Source organism: Schistocerca gregaria, chromosome 10 (genome assembly GCF_023897955.1).
Source record: "Schistocerca gregaria isolate iqSchGreg1 chromosome 10, iqSchGreg1.2, whole genome shotgun sequence".
Lineage (NCBI taxonomy): Eukaryota > Metazoa > Arthropoda > Insecta > Orthoptera > Acrididae > Schistocerca > Schistocerca gregaria.
Window position 1 is genome coordinate 187,930,574 of NC_064929.1, and position 16,309 is coordinate 187,946,882.

General features: G+C 40.1%; 1 protein-coding gene across 5 annotated transcripts in view; it reads right to left on the minus strand.

Moving 5' to 3' along the window:
• LOC126293740 (serine-rich adhesin for platelets-like) overlaps nt 1-16,309 on the minus strand; it is a 396,910-nt gene that overhangs the window by 56,324 nt on the left and 324,277 nt on the right. The window lies entirely within an intron of this gene.

Here is a 16,309-nt window from a genome sequence, read left to right on the forward strand (position 1 = left end):
ACCCTTATAGTCACTGTCACAGTCTGATCTCAACAACTTCTTTGATGCCAGAATTCCAGTACGTTGACGCACAAGACAGGATTTAAAAAATCGTGTTTGTTCATGTGGCTGTGATTGGTATCAGCAGATTTATTGAAACTCCAGTATTTAATGTAGTGTCTGTGTTCTGTGCAGCATGCAGAAATCTTTCAAACTGACTGAACAATGATATAGTAACAAATCCATGAAGCCGTACGTTGACGCACAAGACAGGATTTAAAAAATCGTGTTTGTTCATGTGGCTGTGATTGGTATCAGCAGATTTATTGAAACTCCAGTATTTAATGTAGTGTCTGTGTTCTGTGCAGCATGCAGAAATCTTTCAAACTGACTGAACAATGATATAGTAACAAATCCATGAAGCATTTATTTAAGAATTTCACTGTGAGAAACTGTGTTCACATGGGTAAACCTATTAAAAAACGGATAATGCCCTGAAAGACTAATTTTGAACTTATTTTTAGGACAGTATTTTGACATATCGCCAGGACTATGATCAATTATCTCAGATGTGCTTCCCAGTCTCCAACTGGACTACTGTACGTTTTCAGGTACGTGCACTATTTATAACTGAAATTCACTGTCAGCACAATCCACATTCATTTGCTTTTATTGCAGGTGCTCTCAGATACTGGGCTCAGACTTCAGTAGTGCAACTACTCTGTCAGCATTTCTTCAGTCAGACAAATTTGAATGCTATGTAACTATTCAATAGTTCTTTCTTTATACGCTTTCACCTCATAGACTGTGCAGAAACTCATGAGTTTGTACCAGGTTTCTCATCGTGTTGTATGTACCTCATTTTGTGATTATAGGGAGGGCAGTGTTTGCTGAAAACCGAATCTGGTTTACTGAAAATTTATCACTGGCACTGAGTACATCTCTCCTCAGCTGTCAAAAGAACTTGCCACCACAGGAGCTTCTCAAGATCTTATACTGAGATCAATGTGTGTGATACACACTGGATGTTGTATCTGAGTAGAAATCGAGCAATTTTTCTGGATTTTGTATGGGTGGGCAGTCATCCCACAGAATCAGTTTAAAAAAATCCATTCTTAGTGCACAATCCTCTGCCTGTAACATCAGTCCCGGGAGGAGATTGTCAGCATAGCTATTGACATATTGGCTACAAACAAGAATTGATAACTTCAGAAAGCTCCAAAATTTACAACTCCTGTCCATGTGAAAACATTCCATGGTTATGAATATCAGTCTAGAGAAACAGAAAGGGAGAGTGCTGTATGTTATAAGATGTGTTTTCAACATGGCTTGTCAGAGTTGGGGATTCTACATCAATATCCCTTGTAAAATTAAAATCCTTAACAGCTGCTAAACAGATACATTATTAATACCAGTACAATTAACTGGTTGACTGAGCTGAGATATATTTCACAAAATAATGTTCTAAATGTGACAGATGTACATTCAGAGACTACTTATAATTTGTCCATGGCCTTACTCTTCAGTGCAGCGGGGATGGCATTTCTGACGTTCCTTTTAAACAGTGGCAAAATTTAGGATGCAATATACCATCAATGAAGACATCACTACAGACAGCAAATACTCAGGCAGGGCAAGCATGGGGAAGGCAATTAACTGTGACCCTGACAATTGCCTCAAGCAGTGCCTCAGCGCCTTGGAAAAGCTAAACCTGGAAGGAATCTGAACTACAGGCCTTTCTAAAGCGAGTCCAGAATCTCAATCACAGCCACATCTTGCTCTGCGATATCCCCATTGCTTTACCAAATTCTACTCTTTGGTGTTTATCACTCACCAACCTGTTTGATGAACCTTCTTGTTTGAAAATGAAGATAAAGACATCACAAACAACACAAACATAATGTAACAATTTTCTGAGACATGACATATTGTCAAACGGAAGCATGTGATCTTATAAATGAATATGTAATAATTTATTACATTGAGATCATTTCATTACTATAATGTTCACATTACCAGTTCTGACAATTTATTGCCATCTTCAGATGTGATAATTAATCCACAAGCAGGTAAATTATGATGAACCTACTCAATTTCAAGAGATGAATACACTAAGCAGATTCAGAAGGATGTAGGTTGCAGTAGGTACTGGGAGATGAAGCAGATTGCACAGGATAGAGTAGCATGGAGAGCTGCATCAAACCAGTCTCAGGACTGAAGACAACAACAACAACAACACTCAATTTTTATGTATTCTGATCATCATCAAATGGTATAAAATATGTCCATGAAATATGGATTAAATACTGCCATGAGCTCTTTATACAGGAGTTATGAAACAGAGAGGTACAGGAAATGGGGATGTGGGCAGGGACTAAGGACATAAACAAAGTAAGATGGACAGCAGGACACATTATATCCACTTATGTTTGTTAAATGCAACTTTTAAAGATCTTAAAAGCACAAGCAAGTGTAAAACAACAATTTTTAAAAAATAAATAATACCCAAAATGTACACATATACCAGTGGCTGTCATAAGGTGATAAGCGCACGCACATGCGCACGCGCGCACACACACACACACACACACACACACACACACACACACACACACACAAAGTCTACATTTATTATGATAAGTCAGTTTCTGGTGTATGCAAATAATTTTTTTATACTAGTTGTTTTGAAAAATCTTTATAACTTTTTTTACTTGTGCTTTTAATCTATTACCTTTCAAAACTTGCATTTAGCAAGTGGACATGGAGTGTGCTGTTGTCCGCCCTGCATTGCCTATCTCTACATGTAGGATCTACATACACACTCTGCAGACCACTGAGAAGAACTGCATGGCAGAGGGCAAGTCTCATTGTACCAGTTATTAGGGACTCTTTCCATTCCATTCACCACATGTGCAGCACAGGAAGAATGACTGAATGCCTCTGTGTGTGCTGTAATTATTCTAATCCTGTACTCACAATCCAATTGTCAGCAGTATGCAGGTGGTTGTAGTACATTCATAGAGTCATCAAGCCAGTTCTTGAAACTCTGTTAGTAGACTTTCTCAGGACAGTACACGTCTATCTTCAAGAGTCTGTTAGTCCAGTTTCTTCAGCATTTCTGTGACACTCTCCCAAAGATCAAACAAACCTGTGACCATTCATGCTGCCCTTCTGTGTATACGTCCACTATGCCCCATTAGTCCTATCTGGTATGGATCACACACACTTGAGCAATTTTCTAGAATGGAACGCACTAGTGATTTGTAAGCAATCTTCTTTGTAGCCTGATTGCACTTGCCCAGTATTCTACAAATGAACTGAAGTCTGCAACCTGCAACTGAAGCCTATGTGATCATTCCACCTACAAAGTGTTACACCCAGGTATTTGTACGAATTGACTGATTCCAATTGTAACTCACTGATATTATAGTCATATATTATATATATTATAGTCATACTATATTATATATTATGTATTATAGTCATAGGATACCACTTTTTTAATTTACACAATTTTACATTTTGAAAATTTAAAGCAAGTTGCCAATCTTCACACCAGTTTGAAATCTTATCAAGATCTGACTGAATATTTATGCAGACCCTTTCAGATATTACTTTGTTATAGATAACTGCATCATCTGCAAAAAAGTCTAAGGTTACTATCAATGTTGTTCACAAGGTCATTAATACACAACATGAATAGCAAGGGTCCTAATACACTTTCCTGAGGCACAACTGAAATTACTTCTACAACTGATGATGACTCTCCATCCATGGTAACATGCTGCATTGTCCCTAACAAAAAGTCCTCAAGTAGGTATGGTAATGAGTCAGATTTTTTTGGAAATAAAAATATACTGCATTTATGCCAAGTTAGTTTTCACATCATCAATGTTTTCAGAACCCATGCTAGATGGTATGGAGGAGGTCATTCTGTTCAGAATGCCTCATTATCTTTGAGCTCAGAATATATCCTCAAGCTCAAGGATATTGTGTGGTAGTGTGTACTTCAGTTCTACTATCCACCTTATAGACGCTTGTGAACTGTGCTGTCTTCCAACTACTGGGCAAGGTTTTTTTGTTTGAGGGATCTTTGATACGTTAGTTAGCAAATTCAACATAGGTTCCGATAGGGATTCCTTTGGGCCTTAAATTTTCTTTGATTTTCTATTTCTCAAAACCAGCGACACTAATATTGATTCCACTCACTTTTTCTGTGATACAAGATATAAACAGGGGCAATTTTCCTGGGTTTTCCTTTGTAAAGGAACATTTGAAAATGGAATTAAGCATTTCAGCTTTTGCTGTGCTACCCTCAATTTCAGGTCCTGTCTCATTCGCTAGGGACTGGACATTAACTTTGGTGACAATAACAGCCTTCACATATGACCAGAACTTCCTTGGGTGTTGTGAAATATCATTTGACAATATTCTGCTATGGTAGCCATTGAAGGCATCAGGCATTGCTCTCTTGACAGCCAAACATGTTTCATTCAACTTCTATCTATCTACAGTCCTACACATCGTTTTACACCTATTATGCAGTAATCTCTATTTCGGTGACTGTATACTACGGAGGGTCCCTCCCATAATGAACTGTTCCACTAGGTACATATCTATCAAGTGCATGGTCAACTATTCTTTTAAACTTGAGCCATGATATGACACTACAAATTTTTTATCCAATATATATAATAGAGGGAAACATTCCACGTGGGAAAAATATATCTAAAAACAAAGATGATGGGACTTACCAAACAAGAGTGCTGGCAGGTCGATAGACACACAAACAAAAACAAACATACACACAAAATTCTAGCTTTCACAACCAAAGGTTGCTTCTTCAGGAAAGAGGGAAGGAGAGGGAAACACGAAAGGATGTGGGTTTTAAGGGAGAGGGTAAGGAGTCATTCTAATCCCGGGAGCGGAAAGACTTACCTTAGGGGGGAAAAAGGACAGGTGTAAACTCGTGCACACACACACACACACACACACACACACACACACACACACACACACACATATCCATCCTCACATACACAGACACAAGCCTGCCTTTGGGGGTAATACCAAATGTCAGCCAAACCTGAGAAAATAAAATATGAGAGCGTAATCTGGCTAGGGCGAAGGCATGTTTGCGGAGGGAATGTAAATAAAACTTAATGGGGTTGTTGTGGGAGTGTTGTGAGGGTGACATGGTATTAGAAGGTGGAACATGAGGCTGAAATGAAAATGAAAATAAAAAGGAGAGATAAAGGTGAACTAGAAAGCAACTGGAGAACTGGTGTGAAAAAAGGCGAAAACGTGTTGGTTAAAGCAGGGCTATATTGATCCTGTGGTGAACTTGGGTTGGTAGACAACGATGTGCATAAAGATTAGGTGGTTGTGTTACTGCTAAAACACGTTAAAGGTTGGAGAAATTAGGGAAAATTTCGAAAAAAAAACTACGTGTAAATGTATTAAAAGGAGTGGTTTTGTGGTGGCAGATTAAGAAAATGAGGATAACAATTGTCTGACGAAGAAATAATGACGTTACAACCTGTGGGAAGCGGCTAAAATGATCAGTGACATGGGAAAAACGGAAATGGAAATAAAGCGAAACTTATTAGAACTAGCCGAAAAGGTTGTTTAATAGGTGAAAGGAACTGTTAGTGAACTAGAAATGGTTGATTTTTATAGTAGCGGCAGTGCTGAAAGTGGAAATTTTTTTTTTTTTGATATGGTTTGTAAGTGGGTTAAGTATTATTGAGTATATATAGGCGGGATAAAATTGTATAGTAGATTACGGCAAAAAGGAGAAGGTGAGTACAAATTGAAACTACTGGCAAACACAGAGAGAGAAGATAAGACAACAGAAAAAGTTTCGAAATGCAACAGTAACAATAACAAACATAATTGTTGGGTTCAAATTAGTGATATATAATAGAGGGAAACATTCCACGTGGGAAAAATATATCTAAAAACAAAGATGATGGGACTTACCAAACAAAAGCGCTGGCAGGTCGATAGACACACAAACAAACACACAAAATTCTAGCTTTCGCAACCAAAGGTTGCTTCTTCAGGAAAGAGGGAAGGAGAGGGAAAGACAAAAGGATGTGGGTTTTAAGGGAGGTGGTAAGGAGTCATTCTAATGCTGGGAGCGGAAAGACTTACCTTAGGGGGAAAAAGGACAGGTGTACACTCGCACACACACACACACACATTTCCATCCGCACATACACAGACACAAGTCTGTGCTTGTGTCTGTGTATGTGCGGATGGATGTGTGTGTGTGTGTGTGTGTGTGTGTGTGTGTGTGTGTGTGTGTGCACCTGTCCTTTTTTCCCCCTAAGGTAAGTCTTCCCGCTACTGGGATTAGAATGACTCCTTACCCTCTCCCTTAAAACCCACATCCTTTCGTCTTTCCCTCTCCTTCCCTCTTTCTTGAAGAAGCAACCTTTGGTTGCGAAAGCTAGAATTTTGTGTGTATGTTTGTGTGTCTATCGACCTGCCAGTACTTTTGTTTGGTAAGTCCCATCATCTTTGTTTTTAAAATAGAAAGAAACTTCCACATGGGGAAAAAAATATATTAAAAACAAAGAATCCAAGACTTACCAAGCGGGAAAGCACCGGTAGACAGGTAAAATAAAATACACACAAACACACACACAAAATTACGGCTTTCGCAACAGGCGGTTGCTTCGTCAGGAAAGAGGGAAGGAAAAGGAAAGATGAAAGGATGTGGGTTTTAAGGGAGAGGGTAAGGAGTCATTCCAATCCCGGGAGCAGAAAGACTTACCTTAGGGTGAAAAAAGAATAGGTATATACTCGCGCGCGCGCCCACACACTGACACACACACACACACACACACACACACATATCCATCCATACATATACAGACATAAGCAGACATATTTCATTTTGTGTGTGTGTTTGTGTGTATTTTATTGTGCCTGTCTACCAGCGCTTTCCCGCTTGGTAAGTCTTCCATATATATTGAGCTTTCGCAATCGGCGGCTGCTTCATCAGGAAAGAGGGAAGGAAAAGGAAAGATGAAAGGATGTAGGTTTTAAGGGAGAGGGTAAGGAGTCATTCCAATCCCGGGAGCGGAAAGACTTACCTTAGCGGGAAAAAAGCATAGGTATATACTCGCGCGCGCGCGCGCGCGCCCACACACACACACACACACACACACACACACACACACACACACACACATATCCATCCATGCATACACAGACACAAGCAGACATATTTAAAGGCACAGAGGATGGGCAGAGATGTAAGTCGAGGCGGAAGTGTGGAGGCAAAGATGATGTTGAATGACAGGTGAGGTATGAGTGGCGGCAACTTGAAATTAGCGGAGATTGAGGCCTGGTGGATAACGAGAAGAGAGGATATATTGAAGGGCAAGTTCTCATCTCCGGAGTTCGGATAGGTTGGTGTTGGTGGGAAGTATCCAGATAACTCAGACGGTGTAACACTGTGCCAAGAAGTGCTGGCCGTGCACCAAGGCATGTTTAGCCACAGGGTGATCCTCATTACCAACAAACACTGTCTGCCTGTGTCCATTCATGCGAATGGACAGTTTGTTGCTGGTCATTCCCACATAGAAAGCATCACAGTGTAGGCAGGTCAGTTGGTAAATCACGTGGGTGCTTTCACACGTGGCTCTGCCTTTGATCGTGTACACGTTCCAGGTTACAGGACTGGAGTAGGTGGTGGTGGGAGGGTGCATAGGACAGGTTTTACATCGGGGGCGGTTGAAAGGGTAGGAGCCAGAGGGTAGGGAAGGTGGTTTGGGGATTTCATAGGGATGAACCAAGAGGTTACGAAGGTTAGGTGGATGACAGAAAGACACTCTTGGTGGAGTGGGGAGGATTTCATGAAAGATGGATCTCATTTCGGGGCAGGATTTTAGGAAGTCGTATCCCTGCTGGAGAGCCACATTCAGAGTCTGATCCAGTCCCGGGAAGTATCCTGTCACAAGTGGGGCACTTTTGGGGTTCTTCTGTGAGAGGTTCTGGGTTTGAGGGGATGAGGAAGTGGCTCTGGTTATCTGCTTCTGTACCAGGTCAGGAGAGTAGTTGCGGGATGCGAAAGCTGTTTTCAGGTTGCTGGTGTAATGGTCCAGGGATTCAGGACTGGAGCAGATACGTTTGCCACGGAGGCCTAGGCTGTAGGGAAGGGACCGTTTGATATGGAATGGGTGGCAGGTGTCATAATGGAGGTATTGTTGCTTGTTGGTGGGTTTGATGTGGACGGATGTGTGAAGCTGGACTTTGGACAGATGGAGGTCAACGTCAATTTTTTTCGAAACTTTTTTCGAATTTTTATTTTTCGAAACTTTTTTTCGAGAATTTTTTTTTGAAATTTTCCTGTATTTCCCCACCCTTTAACGTGTTTTGGAGACAACACAACTACCTAACCTTTGCACCTATTGTTGTTCACCAACCTAAGTTCAGCACAGGATCAACTTAGCTCATCTCAAACCAACACTTTTTCAACTTTTTTCACACGTTTATCTCTCCCTATATATATTTCTATTTATTTTCACTTTAACCTCATATTACCCTTTCCACCTTCTAATACCATGTCAACCTTACAACATCCCTACAATTTTATTCATTGTGCCTATCTATCGGCGCTTTCACGCTTGGTAAGTCTTGGAATCTTTGTTTTTAATATATTTTTCCCATGTGGAAGTTTCTTTCTAACCAAGCGGGAAAGCGCCGGTAGGTAGGCACAATGAATAAAACACACACACAGAATTTCGAGCTTTCGCAACCGGCGGCTGCTTGCGTCTGTGTATGTGTGGATGGGTGTGTGTGTGTGTGTGTGTGTGTGTGTGTGTGTGTGTGTGTGTGTGTGGGCGCGCGCGCGCGCGCCAGTGTATACGTATCCTTTTTTCCCCCTAAGGTAAGTCTTTCTGCTCCCGGGATTGGAATGACTCCTTAGCCTCTCCCTTAAAACCCACATCCTTTCATCTTTCCTTTTCCTTCCCTCTTTCCTGACGAAGCAGCCGCCGGTTGCGAAAGCTCGAAATTCTGTGTGTGTGTTTTATTCATTGTGGCTATCTACCGGCGCTTTCCCGCTTGGTAAGTCTTGGAATCTTTGTTTTTAATACAAATGTCTGCTAGTGTCTGTGTAGGGGCGGATGGATGTGAGTGTGTGTGTGTGTGCGGTTGTATATCTATCTTTTTTCCCCCCTAAGGTAAGTTTTCTATCCCGGGATTGGAATGACTCCTTACCCTCTCCTTCCCTCTTTCCTGAAGAAGCAACCCTTGGTTGCGAAAGCTAGAATTTTGTGTGTATGTTTGTGTTTGTTTGTGTGTCTATCGACCTGCCAGCGCTTTTGTTTGGTAAGTGACATCATCTATGTTTTTATATGTAGTTGATGTGACCTACCAAACGAAAGTGCTGGCAGGTCGATAGACACACAAACAAACACAAACATACACACAAAATTCAAGCTTTCACAACCAATGGTTGCTTCTTCAGGAAAGAAGGAAGGAGAGGGAAAGACGAAAGGATGTGGATTTTAAGGGAGAGGGTAAGGAGTCATTCCAATCCTGGGAACGTAAAGACTTACCTAAAGGGGAAAAAAGGAAAAAAGGGACAGGTATATACTCGCACACACACACACACACACACACACACACACACACACACACACACACACACACACACACACACACACACACACACACACACACACATATCCATCCGCACATACACAGACACAAGCGAACATTCAACACCATAAAGTATATTTCGTTGACATACACACGGCGATATTTTAATTGCAGTCTCTTTCACCATCCGACAATAACATATATTTCATTGACACGTTTCATATCTTTTAATGATGTTCAGAACATTTACAATTTGTGATGAACTTGTTTGTGGATTAATCCTCCATCTGAGGACAGCAATAAATTGCCGAAACTGGTAATGTGAATACTGTGGTAATTAGGTGATTCTGATGCAATAAATTATCATGTGTACTGAAAGAACCTCTTATTTTATGCAATTATGATTAAGTTTCAGCAGAATGGTGTTACTGCCATCACAGCTTCTAGAGAGCAAAACTACTAATGATAACATCCCACCAAAGTTCATTAGAGAGAAAAATGTCAGTATCCTGAACTTGCCAGTTAATATGAATGTGCATGAATGCACACTAGTCATAACAATGAGGGCTTGGCAAAAATCGAAATATTGTCTTTTTTGGAGGAAATCTGCAATCAACAGCTGTACAACAAATTTTAGTGCTCTTCTCTGTTCCACTGTACTTTAGATCTGTGTATGTCTGTTACAGGAGAAACCCATCAATTTATAACATGCATATTGAAATAGAAGGAAAGTTCTGGCAGACCCAAATAATTTAGGAGTCAGTAGCCGTTTGTGTGAGAGTTGTGAGTGTATGAAAGTGCGTGTTTTTTACTGCAGGAGGAGGACTTTCTGCAAAGGCTTTAATACTTTAGCAGTCTTTTTCAATACGCCTGTCTGCAACTCAATGTCTCCTATATATGGTGAGTAGCAATCTACCTTTTCCATATTGTTGTTAATTTGGCAGTACAGGAGACCAACCATGTCTAAAAGCTACAACAGTTTTAAATCTCTTTTGCGTGTGCTTGTCTACAACTCAACCCTTCTGCATTTCATTGAAGGGTCTCCAGTCTAAATTATTAGTGTGCATATTGCTTGTAAAACTGGATGACCTACTCTTGTAGCCAACACACAAAGATTCAAAAATAGTCTGATGGAACAGAAATCACTCCTAGTGTGAGTAATATTTTCAATCTAGGCAGGACATAAAACTTTTTTAGGGTACAGGTCATCAAACACACAATGAAAAATTATTTTCTATATAAAAAGTACCCTCCAATGGGTCTGTTCTTCTGCACAAAACATAATTCATTTTGCACACAGCATTTTTCACCAGTACATAAACATGCACCACAATATTATAACATTGCAGTCTATGTTGGTGTATAAAAATTGGACGTATTGACTGTAAAAATCGATGAAACTACAAATGATCATGGAATATTTTGGCATTGTAAATGAAAAGTGGGTGATAGTTGTGTGCCAACATTGTGAAACAGTTCTTGTTATCCAATAAAAATATTTATAGCACTCTAAAGGGTTTAAAACTACTGTACATACTACAGACACCAAAAAGCGCAGAGAAAAAAAAAAAAAGGAGAAGCAAAGAAGAAACACTATTTCACCATATCCTCGTGTAACTTCACCAACATACAGTTTTCTTATCATATGGTAATAAAATGATCACAAAAGTCAAACATTTTAAATTATTAAGGGTGAGACATAGATGAGGATCTCTCTTGAAAGTCTTCCTTTCATTATCTCGGGCAGAATCATCTGTCACAGCCTACGGTTTTCATATTTTCGGGAAACTACGTGCATTCACGAAGGATTCTCAACAGACTTATAACATGACTGAAAAAAGAGTTTGATGATCTATCCAAGTGAAAGGCTTTTTTGTGGCACACTTCCTTTATTTTATACTGCCTGACAAAAAGAAGTGAATAAAGGGCAGTCAGCGCAATGTGATGTGTCAGTTTGACGGCTCTGTGCAGGTTGTCATCTGAGGGTCTCATAATCCTAACATGGCCATTTCTTCAAATATATTTGTTAGATTTGAGATTAATAGTACGGACTCATTCAAAATTAAGCAACAAAGTCACTCCATGAAGACTATATCACAACATGAACAAGAAAAAAAGAAAGAAATTAACACAACATGAGAAAATGATTTCCATTTGTATGACACCTTTCCAAACAACATACAGAAAGGTACACAGTATTTTGCAGATTTCATTTTCAATAGACTTCTAACACAACTGAAAAAGAGATTGATGATCTATCCAAGTGAAAGGCTTTTTTGTGGCACACTTCTTTTATTTTATACTGCCTGACAAAAAGAAGTGAAGCACCCTAAAGGGGAGGAGCAAATGAAATAAAATTTGACAGACTGATAGGGTACGTGATATTATTTCAGTGACTACAACAGCAAGCCAAATTTACAAAGAGACTGGGGGTATAAGGACACTTATCAACAGTGCCAGTAAGGAGATACGTTGGTGATCACGATGTCATCATAGCGACAATGGTTACTAAAGTTAATAATTCCATCAAGAAGACCAGTAAAGTGTTTCTGCTAGACAAAGCAGATAAGCAGCTGTTGACATCCCACTTAAACAATGACCAGATATCATTTAGCTCCAGTATGAGGAACACAGAGAGATTATGGGTAAAGTTTAAACTGATTGTAAATTGTGCTCTGGATACGTACTTGACAAGTAAGTGGATTAAGGACAAAAGGACCATTCGTGGTTTAATGATCGAATTCAGAAAAGGCTGAAGAAACAGAGACTGACATACTCGCACTTCCAAAAAAAGAGTGCACATATGTCAACAGGCAAAAGCCAGTAGAAATTCATGCACCTATAAGAAGATCGATGCACAAAGTGTACAACAACTTCCACCGTTTTACCTTAGCAAAAGATCTTGCCAAGAACCCGAAAGATTTCTGGTCGTACGTAAAATCGTTAGCCGGGTCAGAGAGTTTTACCAGGTCACTCATTGACCAATCTGGGGTGGCAATAGAAGACAGCAAAAGGAAAGCATAAGTTTTAAATTTCAAGTTTAGAAACTCAGTCACACAGGAGACTTGCACAAAGATACCATAATTTGGCCATCATACAGGCTCCTGAATGGAGGCTGTAGAAACTGGCAACTGTGCACAGAGATGTCTGCTGCATCTGCCCCTTACTTAGCCCACACTTATCACGATTCTCTTGCCCAGCAAAAAGTCCCAAACGACTGGAAAACAGTGCAGGTGATTCCTGTAGATAAGAAAATAAAAAAAAAAGTGAACTGCATAATTACAGACCAATATTCTCAACATCAGTTTGCTGCAGAATTCCTGAACATTCTAAGCTCAAATACAATAAATTTCATTGAGACAAAACAACTTCTGTTCACAAATCAGTGTGGAATTAAACAGAAGTGCTTGTGCAAAACTCGTCTTGCCCTTTTCTCATGTGGTAGTCTACACTGAGTAGCTTCCCAGATACAAAAGGCTCAAAGACACCTTGTGAGTGAGCTTCAGAGACAAGGGTATTATCAGTAGTGCCTCAGGGAAGTGTTATACAACCACTCTTATTCTCTATATACATAAATGATCTGAGGGACATGTTGGCTAGCACTTTACAGCTGTTTGCTGATGACGCCATGGTGTACAGGCGGGTGTCGTCATTGAGTTGCGTAGGAGTATACAAGATGATTTAGACAGAATTTTGAGTTGATGTGTTGAATGGCAGCTTGCTTGACATGAAGAAAAATGTAAGTTAATGTGGATGAGTAGAAAAAACAAGCATGCAACGTTTGAATACAGCATTAGCAGGGTGCAGCTTGACAGTCACATCAATCAAATAAAAAGATTGCAGATTGTTACGAAGGATGATAGTAGGGAAGACGAATGCTCTACTTTGTTTTATTGAGAGAATTTTGGAAAAATGTACATGATGTGTAAAGGATTCAGCATACAGAATACTAGTGTGAACCATTCTATAATTCTGTCGAAGTCTTTGGGATCCCCACTAGGTCAGATTAAAGGAAGACATCGAAGAAATCCAGAGGCATGTTCCTAGATTTGTTACCGGCAGGTTTGATCAGCATGCAAGTATAACAGAAATGTTTCACGAACTCAAATGGGAATCCCCAGAGGGAAAACGTCACTCTTTTCACAAGGCACTATTGCAGAAATTTATAGAACTGGAATCTGAGGCTACTGTATAAAGATTCTACTGCTGCCAATGTACATTGCATATAATGACTGTGAAGGTAAGATGTGAGAAATTAGCGGTCGTACAGAGGCTTTCAGACAGTCATTTTTCCCTCACTCTATTTGCAAGTGGAACGGGAGAGGAAATGACTAGAAGTAGTACAATGTAGACTCTTCCATGCACAGTATGATGGTTCATGGAGTATGTACATAGATGTAGATATAGATGATGTTGCACCCACTCTGACCTGGATACATCCATTGATTCAGCTTGAGGTGTCATAAAGCTTTTGTATCCTCTTCTGAGGCTTTTTTTTATTCTTGTTTGTGGGCTTCAAGATCCTGGAGACTGGCACTGGGGCAGGGGTTGATATCCAACTTTGTCACAAAACGAGTTCAGTCAGGGAATGATCTGGGGTTCTCAGTGACCAAGGGAGTATCTCCATGTCACACGTCTGTAATTCATGGATACACACAGCACATGTGCAAGAACACTGTCGCACAAGAGAGAACAGGTGAAGACAACTGATGTTTGCTATGTACTGCTGTGGTGTCAGAGTTCTGACAGTCACTACCACCCGTAACCCGAAGTCATACCCAATGGCTGTCCGGTCGACAGTGCCGCATGACAAAAAATATTACAGGAGGTCCAGGGCATTGGAAATATAACCACTTACATGCCCATCGATGGTATATATGTGAACCGAATTACATCCAATCATGTCTTCTGGGTCTTTCACTTCTTTTGTCAGACAGTGTATTTGGGAGTTCCTTCACAGTAGTGTAAAGTCTCACACTGCAACATACTATCTATTGTGTACACAATCTTAAATTTTTATAACCTTCAATATTAATTTTCTTAGTGGCATTACACGAATTATGCTTTGGCTTGTTCTGCGACAGAGTAGCTCTGGCTTACATGGTCCCAAAGAATTTGATGAATCAGCATTAAAGTTACACCTCACTGAAAATGTTCATTACTAACCTGCACAGAACAAAATTTCCTGTTGATCAAATGAAGACAGAAAAAATAGATCCCACACTTTAGAATATGTCCAGAGTACTTACGTACAGGAGGCAAAATTTGAGTGCTGCCCAACAAGGGCACAGAAAAATACGTGACACTAGTCTAGTCTAGCTTTCGGAACTAATATTAGGTTGGTGCATAAGTTCATAACGTTTTTATTTTCCATATTGATATTCCATTACCTCTAGGTTCATTCACCAATTGTCATTTTTTATTTGTAGTTCACTATTGTATTTGAGTTTATATACTGCCACTTTGTCTTCTGGAGATGATGAGTGGAGCTGTGGATGCTAGGAAATGGAATGCCAAGAGGAGAAATTGGCACATTTCTAACATATTCTTCTGTTTGAGTTTAGTAGAGGGGTGACAGAATTGGAGGCAGGCAGAAACATTTGCGCTGTGGACGGGGATATGTCACTGCAGGTAAGGAGGATCGTTTTGACATTAGTGACTCTCCGTGTTCAGGAAGACCTTTGGGGTTAGGTGAAGATAATTTCAGTGCATTAATCCACAACCATCCATGTGAGCGTACTCGAGAATTGCAAATGTGATGAACTGATCATTCCACCATTGTGCAGGTGTATGGGTACTAACTGCTCTAAGCCAAAATTTAAAAAAATCTGTGGGTGGTCATACGAGCATATTTTATTGCTTGTCATCACTTGGCTCGTGTGCAAATCAACCATTATTATGCTGTATCATTACTGACGATGAGAAATTACGTCTTTATGCTAAATGTCTGAGCCCAAACAAAGGAGCAACTCCCCGTACAAAGACTTAAGGTAGCCACTAAAGGTAATGATATGCAACTGGTTGAACAGCGATGGTGAGGTGCACTATAATTGCTTTCCCAAGGTGTAACTGTCACTGCTAACACTTATTGTCAATTACCCAGACATCTTACAGATGCAATACGACAACAACGACCAGAAAGATTGTGTGAAGTGATGCTACTCCACAGTAACACCCACTCACATTCTGCTACACTGAAAAAAGAACACCATACTGGAGTTGGGCTGGGATGTCATTCTGCACCCACCTTATTCACCTGATCTTGTGCTCTCAGATTTTCATCTTTTTCCACGCTCTGTCAAACAACCTTCAGAGGAACTCCCTTTCCGGATGAAAACGCACTCCTAACATGGCTCAATGTGTTCTTTGCCTCAAACCACGCAATTTCTACAGTCGTGGAAAAGCTATCCCGGCATTGGGAGACTGTTGTAGATAGTAAAGGAGAACATATCATTGATGACTAATGGCTCCGTTGTTTGTACCTGTTGTGCTTATTAAACTTGTGGAAAAATACTATGAATTATGAATTTAGGCACCAACCGAACAGTTTTATCAAGGGGGTATGAGTGGGACCCACCTATTGTGAGGAGAAATGAAAATGATCTGGATGACAATCGCTCTCATTGTCAACAAATTAGGTGACTGAATAGCTGAAAGAAGCATTAATACCCAGCTGTAGGAACATGAGTTCAACGATAAGTCAATAAAATTA